We start from the raw sequence: 19,081 nt of genomic DNA on the forward strand, positions 1-19,081 counted from the left end.
AGAGAGATAGAGAGAACTGCATTTAAGAAAAAAAATGTCTCTTCCCCAAAGTACAGGTGCCATAACAATACTCCTTTGTGAAAGAATGAAAGTTGTGGCTTACATACATCAAAGAAAATGGCAATGGATTTATTTATGTTTTCCACAGTCAACAAGTACCCTCTGATATTATGTGTGTCTATATTTTAAGTTCCAATGCATTATTTATGTATATAAGAAAGTGGTCTTTCTGTTTCACAGGTGTGATAAAAGTTCTTGAGATGACTGCAAGCATCACTCTACCACTCTACCACCAACTGTCATCTTGAAACACACACACTGCTTATAGTAGCTACATGATTTTGAGGCCCAGTCTGACAATGATTTGATTATCAGGTTAACAGGTCGCAAGGCCTCTAAGGTCCTAAAACCCAATAATCCAGCCAGTGCCTTGTCAAGATGGCTCTAGCTGCTATTTACCATGTTACATGTGTCTTTTCCCTGACATTATGACCATAGCATGACAAATTGTAGGTTGTCAGGCCAATAGGCAACAAGCTAGGCCTCCAACATTTCCTGGAGGAATTAGGAAGTCACTAAGATCATCTCGCTTATCACACCGACTGAAGGATACTGCCCCCACCCCACCACCCCCTACATACACTAGTTGTTGTGCGAGGCAGTTCCTACAATCTTATGTAAGGAAAAGATGGGAAGATGTGAATGCTTGGAATGAGTGGGTGTTAGCAGGGTCCTTTCGTTCAATATATTCATGTACTGTAATCCTTCCTGTGGCCTTGTGGGGAGACCCTGTTCAAACCCTTCTCTATGATCTGTTGGCTCAAACCTCTGGAATCTTCATGGGCAGGGTCATGACCCATGTCCTTGTTTCCCCTAACCACAAACACAGCAGGCATGACCAGGTTTTCATCAGGGCAACATCAGTGAACCTCAAACAAACTAAAACCCATGATGTGGTTTTATAACAGTGAGTTCTTCATAATATGTGTGCCTGCCAGATGATGGCTCAGCCACTCTCTTAGCCCTTCTCATGTACACTGAAATGAGTGGCTAAAGGACATTACAAAGGCACCTGACAAAGAGTCTTTCTCCTCTGAGTGAGCATCATAAATTAGGCTAGCTCAATAGCTGTATAGCAACCATCTTCTCTGATTGCATGCTTATGACCAGTGTTGACGAGATGAAGTGGGGGCAGCAGTAAAACAGTCCAGCAGCACCACTAACATCTGAGGCAGTTCATCTGAGTAAACAAAGGACAAGTTGGCCGTCTTAGAAATCAGTACAGCAACAAGCAGTGACAGTCACGTGTGCTGGACAGTGCCATTCTGCAAACATTATGCAGAGAAGAGGTTTAAAAAAGGGTCAGAAAGAGAGAGAGAAAGAGAGTAGGAGGGAGGGATGGAGCACATAAATGAAAGAAAGAAAGTAAAAGAAAGCAATTAACCATATTCTCCATGTTTTCTCCTCAAATATAGATAATAGAATATATCCTTTGTTACTGTTAGTAAACATGTGGATAGGCCTAAATAAAAAAAGGCTTAAAAAGTTAAATAAAGAAAACAATGCCCCTCTGCCAAAATATTTGACCCATTTGCTCAGACCTGCACTGAGGTTTTTTTGTTTTCAATATGCCTTGTGTACATAAGCCTACTAAAGAAATTTTACCACCATGAATCTTAATGAAATCTTCCTGCAAATTTGAGGTTTATGTCTACACATCCCTAGCCTAGAAATCTAGACGCACCCTAGCGGCAGCAAATTACATTTGCTTCCAGGGCTAGTCTAGCAACTCTCCGTTGGCTTGTGAGCTCAAAAAATTAAACTTCTATCAGGCCAATCAAATCGTGTATAGAGTCGTTAGGGGGCATAACATAATGATTGATGGCAGAGTTGCAACGGTTTGGCTTGAATTCCCTGCTACTTGAAAACAAAGAAGACGGATGTTGCTGTTGGCGAACAGTGTGACACGAGTTAAGCTTTTTTTAAGTTGGCAAACGTTTGAACTAGCCAACTAGCTCCTCTGGTGGGGAAACGCATGGGACTCATAGCGCTGCCGCTGTCCTATTGCGTGCAGAGGGAATTTAAAGGACAACCGATTATCCCGCCCCTCGGACTGAGCACTGCGAATGGTGAGTGCCTAGACCCTACATTTTAATGTGGGTCTGGCTCGTCAGGCTAACACATCCCGGCTTAGGGATGCAAAATTCAGTGAATTTTCAAAGTTGGAAACTTTCCATGGGAATTAATGGGAATAAATTGGGGATTTTTAATATGGCAAGTTAGTCTATAACAGGGGAACTTAAATGTAGTGGACAAAACCCCATCTTGCAGCATAATATTAGTTAAAACAACCTGACTTAATGCAATTTCAATCAAATTTCTACCCACATACGTCAATCACATGCCACAGCAATCAGCATAAGCTACTAGACATAAAGGAAAACTATGGTGCGTTCATGTTCATGTTCATGGGGGGGGGGGGGGGGATTCCCAGTGAACACATCATCTCATGCGTGGTGTGAAACTGGGGGAAGTTTGCGAACAGAGTTGCACATAATGGGTACGTCATTTCACATAAGCTCTAACGGGACGATCAATAACCATTATGCTCATATTGTCTGTCTGATTAAGCTTGACAACTTTATAATCATAATCTATGAGGTTTTCTGGTGTTATGTTGTGTCATATTTTTTATCTATTTTATTTTTTTTACCATTTTCTGGGATTCTGACTGGACAAAGTGATAGTCAGTTAATGTTCCAATCAATCGGATTTTGTTGTTGAGTGGCTGGTGTATCTTATCTTAGCTTTGTATGCTAAGCAAAAATACGAACAAACAAATCATATTGCTTATTACGAAACAAAATGTTAATGTTTGCATATGAAACACTTTGTATGAATTGCCCAAAATTCCCAGTTAATTCCTGTACATTTTCATTAATTCCACTAATTTCCTTTAATTCCATGAAAGTTTACAATTTGGAATATTTCCAACATTCCCCAGCTTAACTTCCCATGGAAAGTTTCCGGAAATTTACCGGAAATGTTCTGCCATTTTGCAATCCTAGCAAATCTACGATCTACAAAACTAATTGGCCCAATTTATAGAGCATAGCCTACCATATGCTCCATCACATGACATAAACAGAAACATGGAACCTGGCTGCAGATTCTAGAAGCATTCCAATTTGCATGCAGCCACAAGTGACTAAAACAGGCGTGGTGCCTACTTAAGGCAAATACGGTTGATAAAGTTAACTATAGAATCTTTGCTTAAGGTGAGGAATTAATCTGTTAAAAACTTCCAGAGGCAAGGATTAGGCTACAATCTTTTACTTTCACTCTTACAGATCCTTTTGTCTTAACACACAGCCTCAGATTTCCTCAGCTCAATACTGGCCTTGTCTCACTTGAATTCATGTTTTTCTGCAGTTTGTCTGCAGAGACCCTCTCCATAGTAGCATAGACATGTAATTATATGTTTGCCTTGTTAATCGTTTAAAAGAGTGATTTACTTTGACATAGCGAGGTTGCCCCAAAAATGCACATTCCGATCTTTTGCTCTCTATTGAGCAACCGCACCTGCCCGGTCAGAGGGGGGCACCAGAAAAATAAATAATTAAATAAACGCTTTCTGTGCTGATTCTGCATTAAGTGAATCCATTGATAATTGTGTCTCACTTACCAGCGTAAAGAGTTGTTGCTTGTTGCTTCTGGCTGATAACGATTTTAAAAAAAAATGTATCAAAAGTTCCCCCTCCCCAGTAGGCGGCTACGTTAGCCCATCTGCAAGTCAAGACGTGAGATCAAGAGATTCTGTTCTTGGTAGGCTAAAGTAGTGGGAAAATGTCTGTAAACATATTTGGTAGCCAGAAGAAAAGAACATAAATGGAAGATAGAAAATACAAAAAAGGAGGCAGAGAACACAAAGAAGGTAGGCCTACGGTTCTTGGCTTAAAGGAGAATTCAGGTGTGATATTGACCTAAAGTGTGTTGAAACATGATACGGAGTGTGAACGTATGTCTCATACTGTAGCTACTAGCTCATCTTGGCTTGTCCCCTGCACTCAGAAATCTGGCGCTAGTTAGCCGATGCTACCAACAGTTTTTCAATGGGGGTGCCTCGGGCGCAAATAAATCACTGTTTTACACCATTTATGAGGCTCAAAGTAGCTCCATACTTCATTGGTAGACTTCCGACGGCCTTGACATTTAAAACGAGACATTGAGAACTTTGAAAAAGCACTGGTAGTTTATTTATACAGACAGTACCTTCAGGAAGTTTACCGTTAGCCGCCATCTTGAATTTTGTCACGATAAGTCCAGCGATGAGTACGCTGCCCTACAAAGCCAAAGAGCAGTATCTGCAAAAATGCCAAACTGAAAAAAACAGCTTTTTGTGTTTTTCTTACACCAAGTATAAGCATCAAATTATATTCAACAACAAGGGGTATCATTAGATAGATCAAAGTGAGGTGAATTTTAAACATTATGTTTTTTGACATTTAGGCAAAATTTGGTAGTTTTATAGGCTATACTGTGCTTTGCCTTTGCATTACTGCTTATACTTACATGGCCATACAATAACATTTTGCAGTAAGTGAAGCAAGTGATTATAATCACTCAGTTTTTATATTAATTGAGGAGGTAATTACTACATTTTTAGTGAAGATATGCTGCTTGATGCCTTAACAATGGCAACTCTGTCATTTATAAACATGTATGTAAAAATGGAACAAAATTAATCGGGTATTCTTGTAGACATTCATGTCAAGCAATATTGCATTGCTGCACACCAAAACCTAACCTTTGCACACTGCTGCTTATATGTCAAAGTATATGTTAATTACTTTTTGTAAAATCTGACTGACTATTTTGAATATGATACTTTCACTGGCATTTAATATTGTGAGACTGTATCATGATAGACACCTAATGTGTGTGTGAGTGTGAATGGTAGTGTGCCTTTTTAGAAGAAAGTCCAGGGCCTTTTTTTAGTCCCAGTCTGTCCCTGCGTGCACACACACACACACCCTATTAGAGTAAGATCAAGTGAAACAAAGGCAGAATGCAGTAATGGCCTGTGAAATCAAGGCAGTAAGGGCAGATACTGCACTCTGCCTTGGTTTCACTGTACTTTTCTATACAAACTGCAAACTAAAAATGTTAATTTAGCTAAGAAATTTATTAGGCAGCCATATGAAATGTTAACAGATTGAAGAGCAAACCATGTACTTCTTATTTGTGCAATTTTTTTTTTTTTTTTTTAAAGTGCAGATACTGCTCTTAGCCTTTGTAGGGCAGTACGAATGAACAGGTATGATAAGGGATCATATTCCAAAAATAATTCTGTGGAAATGCATGGATTCCAGTTGCTTCCAGTAGGCCAGCAGATGAGTTTGAGGATACTGGGTAGGACGATGGGGACATTAACATCTTATCCAAAGCCTATCTAACTATGACAGCGCTTACTAAGATTACCTTTATATTTTAGGCCTATATGCGTTAGCTTCACACTGTTACTTCATAATTGCTCTGATCATTCTGAGCAGATTTAAAAATCCTGCGCCAAACAGAATGAAATGTGCAGATGTCACATGGCTATTCCAATTAAATGTGACCTAATTGGATCAGATTATTGTGCCATGTAAACAGGTGGTCTGACATCTTCAGTATTCGATCCAACAAAAAAGTTATATGCAAACAAGGCTAATGAGTTACACGTAGGTCTGGAAGTTTGTGGCCCAAAGTTTTGAGGTTTGTAGCAAGCATGAACTGTGAAGTGATTTCAGCACCATCAGCTGGCACACCCCTAGCAGACTTTGTTTTTACATTTTTAATATAGGCTTACTTGATAAATGTTTTCTGTGGCTTATAACAAACTCAGCACACATATCTATTATTCTTGCTTACCAGAATCTTTAAGCTGAAATGTTTTGCAGTTTAAAGACTGCAATAGTCAACATAACTGCCAGGAGATGAGAAGAATTATGTTGCACAGGTGTGCACAGGTTTTATCCGTGGAGATGCACCCTGCCGGGGCAGGGATGAACATTGGGTGGCTGACATGTAACCTTTACAGACATTAATTCCTGTAGCTCACAGCTGATCACATATATATATATATATATATATATCTGTTTGTTCCTGATCACTGGCAATAGCATGCATAGAAGGCAAAAGAGAGAGTCCATATTTAATGTGTTTCTTACTAACAGTGTTTTTTACATTTTGTGAAAATGTAGAAAACTTTCAAGATGTCACAGGCATTATTGAGGTGATGTGTCAACTTTAAATTCTACCAAATTAGCATGACTTCAATCTAAAAAGTGAGAGAGGCAAGCAGAGGCATCTATGAGGACTTGTTTCTTCCTACAAAACATTGTATTAAATGTTATACCTAATAGTGTGGTTACATTGTTTTGTTTGCTCCAGGCCAGGAATCTCAGCAGATAAAGCACTACTAAAACCCATCCTACTGTCCACTGCATTCCACCTTTCCAAACAAAAGTTGGGCAAATACTGCAAATAGGAACATATAATCCCACAAACTCAAGAATAACAACCCTGTTGGTGCAGCAGTTTCTGTGTTTTGATTTTGTGTCTGATTCAAGTGACAGTGCATGGGTGCATTAATAACAAGCCATAAACAATGGCTGGAGGCTATTTGAAACATTAAAAAACAACACTGAGAGTTTAATCTAGAAAACTTCCATTTCCTGAGTAATATCCTTTAAAAACGCTGTGGGAAAAGTGCATAGGTTACATGTAGACATTATTTCCCTGCCAAATTATGTTCCTGTCCACAACCACTGTGCAGGAAACACAACTAAATATGTCTCATGAATCTATAAGATCAACCCACTGTGGGGAAACCATGCTTATCAACCTCACTGTGTTCTACAGACCATAACACCACATGCCTGAGTGACTGATTCGCCATACACACTAGTACATTTCTGAATGTATGAGACTGTCTTAGAGGGTCTGTGGCCAAATAAGCTCCATTGCTTTGAATTGCAATTACAGTCTTAATCAATTCTAAGTACGTAGACATCTCTTGCCCAATGTGCTTTGTCTATAACACTGTGAGCCAACTGCCTGGTGGGAGAGACCACAACAGTGTGTACAATGCCATACATAACACAGCCCAGTGCCTGTCGGCTTCCACTGAAATGACTGCCGTGCTATGTGAACACTGTAAAGGCAAAACATGAGCAGCACGCACACACGCGTGCGCACACACACACACACACACACCTAGGCTATATACACACAAATTTGCTACATTCTCCTGCCAACCAGGTTCTAGGTGCATTCGGGTCGATCAGGAGCACCATTGTGCACAACATATGTGTACACAGATTGGACCCAGATGTGGAGAAGATGAGCAGCGCATCAGCCTGACTGCTAATGGCTGGGTCTCCTTTACACTACAACTCATCTCAGCATGCTGTCTCGTAGGCTAAGGATCGCTTAGGCTACATAAGTGACTGAGCCAAGCAAAGCCTGAGACAAACCGCACTTCATTAACCAACTCGCACAACAGTACAACATTAACCATCTCGCTTTTATGAACTTCGCTGAAATGAGAACTGGGAGGCAAATAAAAAGTGAAACCTCAAGTATGTATGCTACTGTAAGGAGGGTGAAAGCTGCAAAGATCTCAAAGAAAGTTGGATGTTTGTGCCATTGAAAATGTACAGTTTATGTCTGTATCAACACACAATGAAGCTGCTGATGCATTTTTCTACATCTAGATGGTTTCAAGCACATATCTTATTTCTAACATATATCAGAATATCCAGCTGCGCAATTTTACAGAGCAGTACACACTGATAAAGCTTGTTACCTGAGCTTTGCACCACGCATGATAAAAAATAAATTAAAGGGGGAAAATATCTCTCTCATTATTTTGTTGTTAGCATATGGTTAGTCTAACTATGTCATAGATGGGTAAATGAGATATTAAGCTATTACAACTCAATAAACAATGAGCCACAGCATGTTCGAGGCAACAGCATGTGAATGCTTTGATAATATGACCACGGGGTGTCATTAAAGGGAATGTCTTATCAAAACAGTGACATCCCGTATCACAGATGGTGTTGTTGATCAGACTGATGACTAACTATCCAAACTACCTTACTTGTGTTCTCTAAGCATGTAACTAAGGTTTATTAATTCAACTGATTCCCTTCATATTACTGATATTAATCATCCTATGTGTGTGTGTGTAGGAGTTCATTACTTTGTAACTCCTGCTACAGTTCACAGATTTTCTTGTCATATTCTAAGTTATCCCATAGTTTTAGTAAAATACATTTTCAGAAGTACTCCTGAAGCAATTTCAATATCCATCACAGTACATAACCTGAAAAGCCTGGACACATGTAAACATGTTGATGAAATCTTAATGCAATAATAATAGAACTTAGGCACAATTCATCACCCTGAGCCCCTAATCACAGTTCATATAATTATATGGCCCCCTAACCACTTACACAATGAATTTGGGAGTATAGTATATAAACAAAATATAAATAAATAAAAAGTACACACTTATGCTGTGCCCTTATGATGCCTTACACAAGCATCTATCCTAAAATTAAAGCTCATCCATGTCTGGAGCTGGAAGACCTGAAACTAAAAGACGCCTTGGCGAAGGAGGCAGAAGGAGCTGAGATCCGGTTTGATATGCACAGCAGTGGCAACATCGACCTCTGGGGGTGATTCAACAAAACATTTTAAAAAGGCGCGATGCGGTGACATCGTTGCATCCTGAAATATTGTTTGAGTGTTAGGTAGTTTATTCTAAATAAAAGCTGGTGGTGAAAACAAACCGATTCGTTATCACAAATCATTCGAGGAGGGATGCAATCAGTGGTGACACTAGTGGTGTGAAACGATGCTAAAGGTGTCAGGATTCCTCTGCTAAACTTAGTTAGGTCCTCCCATTTAACATAGCGGCACAAGGGTAAATAAAAGCATAAACCCTGTCATTTGGCTGTTTGTTCTGTGGCCTTCACATACGTTCACGGCACGGTCACTATTAATTACATTGACTATATTAGCAAACACCACACGCGTTACCGTTACACGTTATAAATTGAGCCAACATTAGAAGTAATTGCAGGGCAGCCTGCCACGTGTAGTAGTCTACATCACTGCAAACCAAGAAAGTGATGAGAAAGGAAGCGCACGCTTTGTCAAACTGATACAGTGTTTTACGCATTTGGCGAAGTTAGGCTACAAAGTTTATATTCACCTGGTCATAAAAATGCAAAAAACAATACCAAACTGGCAGAATAGATGAAGAACACTGCTGCATTCAGCCAGTATGCCTAAACCAGACGTTGAGGACTACGTCCACTTCAGGATATAGTGTAAATGAAGAGCGAGCCGATAGCGTGTTTGTAATTTGGTTAGTCTTGTAAACGGCATAGGTTACATCGAACACAATTTTGCCTAGATAGTGGCCATTATATATTGATTTCAACAGGTATCCATACCATACCAAACTGGTGTCGGTATACAGATATTCTTTATTGTTATTTCTGACAATTAGGGGAAAACCATACTTACCATAACAAAGTCTGGTCCGCTGAAGTATCTGAGACTCTTGGTACTTGACAATAATGTACGCTAAAAAGTTGCATCACCTTTCAGTGGGAAAACCTATATAGTTTCGTCCCTCCTTCAAATATTGCATTGAACATATAGCTCCTCCCTGTTCAAAACCCCTCCCCCCTAAATAACGAATATCATTCTGAAATGAGAAACTACACCTGTATGGGTAACACATAATAATAATAATAATAATAATAATAATAATAATAATAAAGAAGTTCTTTGTTTCGAAATATGACACAATCAAACAAAAGTCTATTGCAAAAATAAAAATATATAAATCAGCCTAATCAATCACAGGGAGAGGCCTATATATATGCACTACAGCTTAACTAAAATAAATGTCACAATCAAGTCATAATCTTAGCCTACTTTTCACTTTCAGTGACTGAGTGGTCTATCTAAATTAACACTTGTCAATATAGTAGCCTAACCCCTAATGAATCGCAGTAGCCTACAATCAAGTGCTGCAACTGTAGGACACGTGCTTGTAAGCTATACATAACTGTTCCTTTATGTCTGGTTTGCCGATGTCGGTTTAACGCAGCTGAAAAACTGTTTAGACTTAATGCGTAATCATCGGGACCTGTCGCATTTAGGGCGAAATCTCATCTTCGAAACCTATGTTGGACAAGGTCCAGCATAGGCTATTCGGTTAGGATAACATATGTTTTCATGGACTACCGTTAGGCTATACCATGGGATTATGATTGAGACAGGTGTGGTTTGTGATGATTGGGTGATACCCTACATGATCAGACTGTGGAATGCATACCGACGTACAGAACAATAGGCTACCGTATGCGCATGAAGTAATGTATTCGGTAAGAACACGGTAAAACTGTTACCTTTAAGAAGCGTCAGACTCAAGACCATTCATGAGCATCCGTTCTCAGCAACTCATCGTGGCGCAGCTTGGTATAGCCGGTATTTCCTTAAATATGACCAAGGTGGGAGGGTGAGTTACTTTTTATATGCATGACCCTGGTGGAGATATAATCAGATACAATGTAACATGATCCGGTGAATAGTCTTAATAGGCAGCACAATGCCAGCATTAGGCTACCACGAAAAATATAGGGTAGAGATGTTCCTTGCCAAGCCCAGACTTTTGTTTACTTTATATCCTCTAAAACATCTAAGGCTGCAGCCTATAGGCTAAGTTTAACTGAGAAATGAAACGACATCAGAACACAACAAATGAGCAAAGCCCCCGTAAATGTAGGAAATTGTGAAATCTATTGGTTTTCAAATGTAAATAAACTTCTGGTAAATAAGATCAATCCAAATACAGCACATTAATAACTTAATATAATTTATATGCATACTTGCCTACCTGATGATGATTCCATACAGCACATTGATAGGCTTCACCTACCCCATAATCTCCACCAACATGTGCGGCTGGCATGTGTGGCTAGTGAGCATGTGCAGAACCTTCCACTGATTCCTGAGAAAATTGGTATCAAATATTAGGCTATATGACATTTGTTAACTTTGTGTGAACTTCCACTGTATAGCTAATGAAAGGAAACTCCTGTACTGGAATTAATCAGTTAGTCTCGTTTTGATGACCTATTTGTAGGCTAAATGTATAATAGACATAATTGTGGGGCAGTTAAACACAAAAATGGATCAAATAAAAGCATCAAATTTGGTATAAAAACTCACAAAGGGGGTCTGATCAGATTTATAATCAAAGATGCCTTGGATTTGGCCCCTGGGGGACATGGCAGCCATTTTTTTTTAAATTGCCGTCAAATAAGGGTTTTGTTAGGTGAAAAAGGATTGAAAGCTAGGAACTAAAGTTCCAGTATGTGAGAAACTTGATGTGCCTAAATATCTTTAACCTTAATATGCAGCTAATAAGGAAATGCAATTATTATTTAGAAAAGGTGAACTTTTCCCCACTGTGGAAGTAGAAATAGGGGACCCAAATCTAAAAAAGGAAGAGAATTCAAACACACCCAACCAGGGTCGGACTGGGAACAAAATTCGGCCCTGGCAATTTTCTCCTGGACCGGCCCACTACTGGACCGACGACCCCCCCCACACACACACACAAGCCCACCGATACCAAAATTCCCCCCCATAAATAACAAACACACAGTTAAACAAACATTTAGATTTGGACCTATAGGTTGTTATATAATCAGTATCGTAATTTCTGTCAACTATGACGATCTCCATGCATGTTCAGTAGCCTATATTTATACTGTCATTTCAAAGTAATTCATTACATTATAATATTACTGTCTCTGAATTGTAAGGCATTACACTACTATTGTATTACTTTTAAGTTACTTTTACCAAAATATCTGGAAATATGGATTTGGAATTCTAAATGCAGTTTATTATGCTCAATGCAGGTCATTGCACTTCTAATGGAGGGTGATGTGGTACAACATAATGACTGAGCTAGGCTTAAGGCTAACAACAGTAGAATGCAATAGGTGCAGTGATGGCTCATGATGCAATACAAGGAACAATCATAGACATAATTTTGTTTAAAGAAGACAAAAGGTCAAAGTCTGGTCAATTGTGATAGAAATGCTGTAACTTTAGGCTTAGGCCTACTCATTAAAATCAACAGAGCCCACTACCTGTATATTGTAACCCAAAACATGTCAAGATAGGCTACACAGTGCAGCTACTGGCCATTTTTGTGCCCTAACTGGTGAAATACAGTATTAACCTAAGTATGTCATTATATGGCCAACTATAAAGATGTAATCTGCCTGTTCCCAGGGATGGGTAGTATTTCTGAAACATGTAATATGTGTTTCAAATGCAAAATAGTAATTTTGTAATTTTAAAAATACTGCAAAATACTAAACACACAAAAAAAGTAGATACTACAGACAGGTGTAATGAATAATTGGTAATTGGAATGGAATAATTAGGCAACAATGGTTTATGTTTATCGCAATCAGCTAATGTGAGAACAGCTGTGTTCAACAACACTTACAGCTTTTCAGTGCACTGGTGTGAAGTCGTATGCAAGTAAAGATGAGCAAGTTTACCTGTGCAAGTTCACATAAGGACACCGACAAAGGCAACCATGTCCTATTCACTAGTTCACATTCCTGAATTTGCATAAAGACAAAATACATAAAAGCATGATAGAAAAGCATGTTTGGCGAGGTCCTGAAGGGCTTCACGGAATCGTGGCGGAGTCGACTGCGCAGGCAGGATTCTGCATTCTACAGTGGGGACAAGTTCACCTTGTTTAATTAAATAACAATTCTATTTCCTTATTAGCTGCATACTTGAGGTTGGAGATATTAAGGCAGATCAAGTTTCTCACATACTGGAACTTCAAGGACATGGTTGCCTTTGTCGGTGTCCTTATGTGAACCTGCACTTGCTAAACTTTGTCATTTGAATTTTATTGGGTTGAAGGAAATGGCTCTGTATTTTGTATCAAAATACTTTATTGGTGTGTATTTTTGTATTTTAGAAATACTGCAGAATACTATATGTGAAACACACTAAAAAAAGTAGATACTACACACAGGTGTCCTTTGTCGGTGTCCTTATGTGAACTTGCACAGGTAAACTTGCTCATCTTTACTTGCATACGACTTCACACCAGTGCTTCAGACCAGAGCTGATGCTTCAACAATAGCCGTCACTGAAAAGCTGTTAGTGTCTTTGAACACAGCTGTTCTCACATTAGCTGATTGTGATAAAAATAAACCATTGTTGCCTAATTACCAATTATTCATTACACCTGTGTGTAGTATCTACTTTTTTTAGTGTTTTTCACATATACTGTAGTATTTTGCAGTATTTCTAAAATACAAAAATACACACCAATAAAGTATTTTGATACAAAATACAGAGCCATTTCCTTCAACCCAATAAAATACAAATGACGAAATACTATTTTGTATTTGAAATACAAATACATATTACATGTTTCAGAAATACTACCCATCCCTGGGAACAGGCAGATTAGCCTACATCTTTATAGTTGACCATATGATGACATACTTAGGTTAATACTGTACTTCACCAGTTAGGGCACCAAAATGGCCAGCAGCGGCACTGTGTAGCCTATCTTGACAAGTTTTGGGTTACAATATACAGGTAGTGGGCTCTCTGTTGATTTTAATGAGTAGGCCTAAGCCTAAAGTTACAGCATTTCTATCACAATTGACCAGACTTCGACCTTTTGTCTGCTTTTAACAAAATTATGGCTATGATTGTTCCTTGTATTGCATCATGAGCCATCACTGCGCCTATTGCATTCTACTGTTGTTAGCCTTAAGCCTAGCTCAGTCATTATGTTATACCACATCGCCCTAGAAGTGCAATGAGCTGCATTGAGCATAATAAACTGCATTTAGAATTCCAAATCCATATTTCTAGATATTTTGGTAAAAGTAACTTAAAAGTAATACAATAGTAGTGTAATGCCTTACAATTCAGAGACAGTAATATTATAATGTAACAAATTACTTTTACGCTTTTGAAGTAACTTGCCCAACACTGCCTGTAGGTGGCATTAATTATATAGTAAGTGTACCCTGTGGCCTCGTTTTGGTTTAAACAATGGCCGCCGTGTGAATAAGGCGAATACTCCCTTTACTTTGCTGTTTGCATCTGTTTGCATCTTTTTGAAAAAAGTTCAGTCAAACGATTTTTTTTCACTTTAATCCCTGCAACTGGCTTCAGGGTGAGTAGAAAGGGACATTGGATTCTGTTTACAGACCCGCTGTGATCGTATGATAGCCTATCTAACACTGGACCTCATCTGAGGCTACTTCAAGATATTATTCCAAAGGGGACAGATAGGCTACTGCACTTAAAACTTTAAACGATTGAACGAATCTTCCCAGACTTTGTAATTGCGACCAGTGACTGCATTGGGTGAACGAAGCCGAAGTTGAAACTTAGGCTCCATGGCACATAGACTGTGGGCTTGCCCTTCTATGAATTGAAAAAGACTACAAGCTGCCCCACCGAGTTTGCGATAAAGTAAGCAAGAAAAGGTTTTTTTTAAGTCAGGATATGGCGAGTCAATGACATTTATTCGTCCAAAGTTACAGACCAGTTTCCATAGTGCACATCTTATCAATAGTTTGAATGTCGGGTGTGTTTCTGCTCATTGACGAAATAGCTTCAGTATGATTCATGCCCAATTAATTTCCCCTGTTAAAGTGTTCGCCTTTGTTTCACTAGTTTGGTTTCATTTTGTATGAGATTTTGTGATGTAGGCTAGCCTATGATAAACGGCTTATGGCCAATATGTAACTCAGCTAGGCCTAATGTTAGTTTCCTCAGCCATGTCAGCTAGCCTCAGACTCATTATCTGCTATTGCTGCTAGTGCTAGTGCAGAGTAGCTTACCATGCCAGTGACGTAGCCGATTGTTGAAATCCAACATGGCGGCGCCCGTGTAACAACAACAACACTTTCAACGCACAATTGTATCCTTTTTAATAAATTCAGCCATTTTAATCATTGTACCAATGAGAAGAAATAAAATACATCTGTTATATCACCTTTACTTCAAATTCCAGTTCAGTTCATCTTTAAAGGACAAATCCGGTATGAATTGATCCATAGCTGTTATTGGAAATCACTGTGTGCTGTTCATAGGAAAAATAAAATGTGGCACAGCCAATTCTGAGTTATGGACAGGGAAGTATAGCCCAGAGCCGTATAGAAGTACTTTTGGTATTCCTGACCTAATGCAGGGTAGCCGCAGGGTCTTAAAAGTCTTTAAACGGTCTTAAATGTCATGTTCCTTAATTAAGGTCTGAAAAAGTCTTAAATTCTGTTGCCGAAGTCTTAATTTTTTAAACGAAGGTCTTAAATTTTAATTATACTAGCCTGCAAGCAAGGTGAAATGGGGGAAAAAACAACAACAATGTGAAAATTCAACAGGGGGTTGCGTAACATCAGAGATTGTTGTCACAATACCTAATTTTATTAGTATCAATACTTAAGAATGACCGTGTTCTTGTTCGTGTGCACAAGGCATGCTTCTAGTGCCTCCTCCCCAAGCCTGTGGCTGTGCGTCTTTTCTCCTCACACACATATGCGCAGCTGTCGTGCCATAAACAGCGAGACATGGCTGCTAGTTTAGCTTAAGTGATTCTGTGGTAACACATAATAATAGGCTAATATCAAGTTGATTTGCTCACTTGCACCTCTCAACTTTGTGTTGCTAACCTACCTAGGCTATGAGATGTACGTAGGTCTACTATTGGGTTTAATGTCATTTAGAAATAGGCAGCGCAAACTTTTACATCTGGAGAGAGCTCCTTGCTAACTAATTCTGCTAGCTCAGGTCATGTATGTCATTCGTCATTAGTGCTAAAATCATTATTGAACATGATCCCTTCTATAAACTTGATAGTTTTTTATTTACATTTATTTTATCTAATGACAGACAACAATGAATTGCATCCACATATCCTTATGCATTATGTGCAACTATTATTCACTAGCCTAAAACCGTGAGACTGAAGGCTACAGTAATTACTCACGTATTTCTTAAAGTGACAAGCACTCAATTACACCTAGGCCTACACACCACATTAAAATTTGCCTAGGTGTAATAGTTTAAAAATAAATATTAAGTATTCAAATGACTAAATATGTTTAGCAATTAAGCAGATTAATAGTAATTATGCAGATTAAAAAATACTATACATTAACTGTACACTTTATATGAATTCGAAGGTATATGAAATAGAAACATATGAAATAAGCCATAATTTTCTGTGTGTGTGGAAAGAGTCAAGCAGAATCTAGGATGCCCACTGGTGTGAATGATAACACTATATTCAATATTACTGATGATGTCAAGGTGGTCTGGGCCCCCAAATCAAATACATTTTTTAAGAATTATCAAAGAAGTATCGAAATCGCTATTCTTGATGTTGTATCGGTATCGAAACAATAATTTTGGTATCGTGACAACTACACTAGTCTAATTTCTTGGAATATGCGCAAACAATATTTTGGGTTTTCGCACCGGCAGCAATGAATCAACATAATCAGTCGAAAGGAGAGGACAGCACATCATGGGGAAGTGTTGTTTTAATTGTCATTAAGGATTTGATCTGGTGTTTTACAACCGCATAATGGGTGTTAGGGGTGGGCGATATATATCGTCTGCGATAATATCGTGATTGTTGTTTTAACGATGTGCAAATTGACATTATCGAGTATTTAAATTACTTATGGGGAAAAACACTCGAAATCACGCATTGAAGACTCATACATTCCCAGGAGGTGTATGCAGGAGAAGCCCCTGGCTGCAGCAGAGCAAGTGTCACGTGATCACTAGTGGGTCACAATGTTGTCCCATGCACGCCTAGAGAGTAGCCTACTTGGGATTTTATGCAGCTACTTCTGTTCAAGTAGCATTGATGAGACAGTCGCGTTTTTTCCTACACGGTATTATATGGAGAGAAAACATTAGCCTTTGAGTCAGTTGTAAACAAAGAACTATTCTCATGTAACTCTTTTGTAAATGGACTGAAGTTCGCTCTAAATATCTACGTTTACCGATTATGCTAACCGTTAGCATCTCTATGGGATTTCTCATATACATTAGCCATAAGCTAACGCATTAGTTTCTATTCTGTAACTTGGAATGCTAGCCTACATGATTGCTCTTAAACAAAACATAGAAGGAAATAACTGAGATGTACTCTGTTGGTCTGCTTAGTTTTACAGTGTAAAACTAGTTTTACTATGTAAAGGTTTGAAAGGAAATTCAGCTTCAGACTTTCTCTTGGGAAACTGTTAGGCCTATTCAATTTCTCTAATGTAGCTGAGACCATGTCATTGCCACACACACAAGCGGGGGCAGAATTGGAAATGTGTCAGAGTGACAATGCATTGGTTGATTTGGTTAAAAAGTCACAGGTTAGGTTATTGGTTATTATTGTAATGATTCTATTCATAAATATGTAAAGTAACTCAGACTAACAAAAACAATTTTTTAAAGGATATCGCCTAATTATCGTTATCGTCAAAATCACAAAAAATATCGAGATATTATTTTTTGTCCATATCGCCCACCCCTAATGTGTGTGATGTAGGTCTTAATTTTCATGTAAGGTCTAGTCTTATTTGGGGTGGTCAAACCTGGGGAAACCCTGTAATGGAAAGAAGATACCGAAGGCTTTTTTGCCATATTGAGTCAGCTTTACTTTCTTGTCCATAACTTGTCTAGGTTATGACACATTTTATTGTTCTTTGTCCTTTGGACAGTGCCTGGTGAGCTCGAACAACAAGGCTTTGAATCAGTTTACACCAGATTTGCCCTTCAATGAGACTGTGTGACATGTTCCAGCAATACTCACTTAAAGGAGAATTCCGGTGTGATATTGACCTAAAGTGTATCGAAACATGATACCGAGTGTGAACGTATGTCTCATAGCCCATCTCGGCTTGTCCCCTGCACTCCAAAATCTGGCGCTAGTTAGCCGATGCTACCAACATCTTTTTCAATAGTGGTGCTTCGGCATCGGGCTAGCCAGTTGCTGGAATCCATGCATTTCCACTGAATTATTTTTGGAATCTGATCCCTTATCATACCTGTTCATTCTTACTCGTTGCTCGACTTATCGTGACTAAATTCAAGATGGCTGCAAACGTTAAACTTCGTGAAGATACTGTCTGTATAAATCGTCTTGTAAGTAAACTACCAGTGCTTTTTCAAAGTTCTCAATGTCTCGTTTTAAATGTCAGGGCCCTAGGAAGTCTACCAATGAAGTGTGGAGATACATTGAGCCTCGTAAATGGGTGTAAAACAGTGATTTAGTTGCATGGCTAGCCCGATGCCGAAGCACCACTACTGAAAAAGTTGTTGGTAGCATCGGCTAACTAGCGCCAGATTTTGGAGTGCAGGGGACAAGTCGAGATGGGCTATGAGACATACGTTCACACTCGGTATCATGTTTCAATACACTTTAGGTCAATATCACACCGGAATTCTCCTTTAAACCTCACTGATCACAGGAGAAATGTTCCTGTTGAAACCCACTATCAGAACTAAACAAGGCAACGCTGCATTTAGTTGTTATGCGTTCTGACTATGGAGCCAGCTCCCAGATGACAAAAAAAATTGCCCAAATTACTTTTTTGACATCAGGACTCTGAACTAAACTATTTTCAGATGCCCATTTTTTTTTTTTACACTGAATAGGCTTAGTCCAACCAAAACATGGTTTTGCCTAGTGGTAAGCTGGATAGGGGTTAATCCTAGCCTGACAATACAGTTTACTCACTAGATGAGGTGAGGGAATTCAACAAACTTGTTTAAGCTTGACAAATATATCAATAAAATCTGTTTTTCAATTGGGCAACATATAGCAAATGTGAGTGGTAGCTATCACATCCCCCATTCTGTGTTTAAGTGATTAATAAGGTGTGTCTGATCTTTGTGCTGTATCAAAATTCCCACAGTTATGAAAGCAGACGGT

The 19,081-nt window shown here is 38.8% G+C and overlaps 1 protein-coding gene and 1 long non-coding RNA gene across 4 annotated transcripts in view; both read right to left on the reverse strand.

Annotated features, from left to right (window-relative positions):
* Nucleotides 1-10,556, reverse strand: part of slc6a9 (solute carrier family 6 member 9) — a 42,862-nt gene extending 32,306 nt beyond the window's left edge. Inside the window, exon 1 of one of the 3 annotated variants that reach the window (XM_042106061.1) lies at nt 10,479-10,556. The gene's annotated coding sequence lies outside the window, so the exon portion shown is untranslated. Of the gene's footprint in view, nt 1-4,272; nt 4,343-9,585; nt 9,667-10,478 lie in introns of those variants that run through there. The other 2 variants (XM_042106058.1, XM_042106054.1) reach the window with 2 other exon arrangements.
* Nucleotides 10,557-13,037: 2,481 nt separating this feature from the next.
* On the reverse strand, nt 13,038-16,041 carry LOC121721137. Its single transcript, XR_006034750.1, has 4 exons — nt 16,031-16,041; nt 15,914-15,918; nt 15,750-15,760; nt 13,038-13,152 (listed from the first exon to the last, which is right to left on the reverse strand). It is a non-coding gene; the product is annotated as an uncharacterized LOC121721137 (long non-coding RNA).
* Nucleotides 16,042-19,081: the final 3,040 nt, after the last annotated feature.

The sequence above is a fragment of the Alosa sapidissima genome, chromosome 1 (genome assembly GCF_018492685.1).
Source record: "Alosa sapidissima isolate fAloSap1 chromosome 1, fAloSap1.pri, whole genome shotgun sequence".
In the NCBI taxonomy this organism is placed as follows: Eukaryota; Metazoa; Chordata; class Actinopteri; order Clupeiformes; family Clupeidae; genus Alosa; species Alosa sapidissima.